Source organism: Cicer arietinum, chromosome 5, assembly GCF_000331145.2.
Source record: "Cicer arietinum cultivar CDC Frontier isolate Library 1 chromosome 5, Cicar.CDCFrontier_v2.0, whole genome shotgun sequence".
In the NCBI taxonomy this organism is placed as follows: domain Eukaryota; kingdom Viridiplantae; phylum Streptophyta; class Magnoliopsida; order Fabales; family Fabaceae; genus Cicer; species Cicer arietinum.
This window is the reverse complement of record NC_021164.2, coordinates 758,473-761,186: the sequence shown is the minus strand read 5'-3', so window position 1 is coordinate 761,186 and position 2,714 is coordinate 758,473.

Sequence of the window (2,714 nt, the reverse complement as noted above, 5' to 3'; positions counted from 1 at the left end):
TATTGCTGGAACTGTAATAGTTATACAGATCATCAGCAAGTCGATTAAGAATATAATTCTTATCATTATTCTCTCATGGGTTAATTCTCCAACTGTTTTATCCTTTTCTATTTGCTTCAAACTGAAACAGTTTATCAAAATCAGAGGCAACATAACCAAATCCAGTAATCTCTTCGGTTGGCATGGCAGAAAGAAACGTCTTAAAATTGTTGAATTTTGAGTTTTAGAAAACTATTTAAAATCACAATTTATGCCACCGAAGATATTACTGGGTTGAGTCGCAGACTAGGTCGCTCTCTTTAAGACGTTTCGCGGCACTGCCCAAATTGTGCTAGGCAGACTATCAACCATGAAGTCCACAGGATAAAACATCACAGATTCACTATATCGGAGTTCCACTGCACCGTAGAAAACCGTTCTAGAATTACACCCTTAATATGGCAGTTAAAGCCACTCTCAATATGACAATTAAAGTCACTCTCAATATGGTACTATTACCATTCATAACTACGGCATAATAACCGCTCAAAAAGACAAAAAACGAATGGACTACGACATAATAACCACTCTAAAAACAAAGTGACTACGACATAGCAACCGCTCTAAAAACAAAAGGACTACGACATAACAACCGCTCAAAAAACCGAAGGGACTGCGGCATAATAACCGCTCTAAAAAACCGAAGGGACTGCGGCATAATAACCGCTCTAAAACCGAAGGGACTACAGCATAATAACTGCTCTAAAACCGAAGGGACTGCGGCATAATAACCGCTCTAAAACCGAAGGGACTGCGGTATAATAACCGCTCTAAAAAACTGAAGGGACTGCGGCATAATAACCGCTCTAAAACCGAAGGGACAAAAAGAAAGGGGAGAAGTGGCTCGAAAATTAGGCGAGCAGAATATAAGAGGGAGAAAAGAGAAAGTTGGGAAAAGCTTCCAACTTTGGTGTACTTTTCACAATAGCTTGAAACTCATTATATAATGATGGAAGCAAAGTCACATATGTTTTCTAAACAATGTGGGACTTTAGTATGTATAGAATTTAAACTACACAAAATATGATAGTTTTTCAAAGTGGGATTTCAAAAAAATTATTTCCAATGTGGGACTTGAATTTTAAAAAAAACATGTTTCTTTCCACTTAAATTTACAAAAAATATTTTTTTTCCAATGTGGGACTTCAACACATTTTTAAATTCACACTATAACATACTTATGTTCCAACACTCCCCCACTTGAATTAAAAAAAAATGTTTCTGAAATAGCATTAAATGCTTCTATAAGATCGTGCATAAACAAAGATGTATCTCGACTTGAACCTTTGCATAGTATGTAAGATTCCGATTCAACAAGAGTGACTCGTAGTCTTGAACTCTATCTCTGACATCAAACCCACACACAACCTTTTCATAGGGTGTATTGTCAAAAGCCCGTGCATTAATGGCCCTGCACGTGTATCCCAGTATAGTGAACGCTCTAGGAATTCTGCCTCGAAATTCCATAGGAAACAACCCCACTTCCACATTCACATAGGTGAGTCTATCAAGAGTACTCATGTAGCTAGGTACTCCCTCCACATAGAGTATAGATCTCATTAAGAGTTACTATTACCTCATCCTATCATCGCTTTAGAAATCATGCTTCTCTTATTTTATAATAACATGTTCATCTCATATCACTTCACGACTTGTTATTACCCATTGAACCTAATTCTTGGGATCTCCAGTCTTTTAGGTCGGGTTACCATCATGAGTGACTCTATAGGCATTAGTCTCATCCTTTTGGATGTATTTATGACTTTCTCTTTAGCTAATCCTTTCGTCAAAGGATTTGCTAAATTCTCATCAGTGCATACGTGATCCATTATAACAACTCATTTAGAAAATAACTTTCTAACAGTGTTGTGCATACGACGAATTTGTCGTTTCTTATCGTTGTAATAAAGATTCTCAATCTTTGCAATAGCTGCGGTACTATTGCAGTGGATCAACACATTTGTCATAGGTTTTCCCATATAGGAAACTCAACTAGCAAGCATCTCAACCAGCTCGCTTCTTCACTAGTAGCAGCTAGTGCTATCATTTCAGACTCCATCGTGGACTGATCCAATATTGTATGTTCTTCGATTTCCAAGATACAACACCACTCTCTATATTAAAATATAGTCATCGATTGCTTTGGAGTCATCTGATAAGACGTTCCAATCAGCAACATTGTATCCTTCAAGGACTATAGGAAATCTTTGATAATGTAATCTGAGACTCATGGTCATTTTCAGGTATCTCATGACTCTTTCCATAGCGTGTCAATGCTCCATACTAGGTCTACTGGTAAACCTGCACAACAATCCCACGACGTAGGCAATGTCGGGTCTAGTACAATCAGTGGCATATCTGAGTCTGCCAATGATGCTCGCATATTCAGTTGTATAACACTTTCCCCAGTGTAATTGAAAAGTTTCACACTTAGATCATATGGTGTGCAAGCAGGTTTATAGTCAAAGTAATTATATTTCTTTAGGATATTTTCAACATAGTGAAATTGATCCAAAGAAATTCCCTTTTCTGACCTAGTAATCTTGATTCCAAGGATTATATTTGCTTCTCCGAGATCTTTCATATCAAAGTTGTTACACAATAATGATTTCAAAATATTTACAGCATGAATGTTTGAATCAAATATGAGTAAGTCGTCTACATAGAGACATATG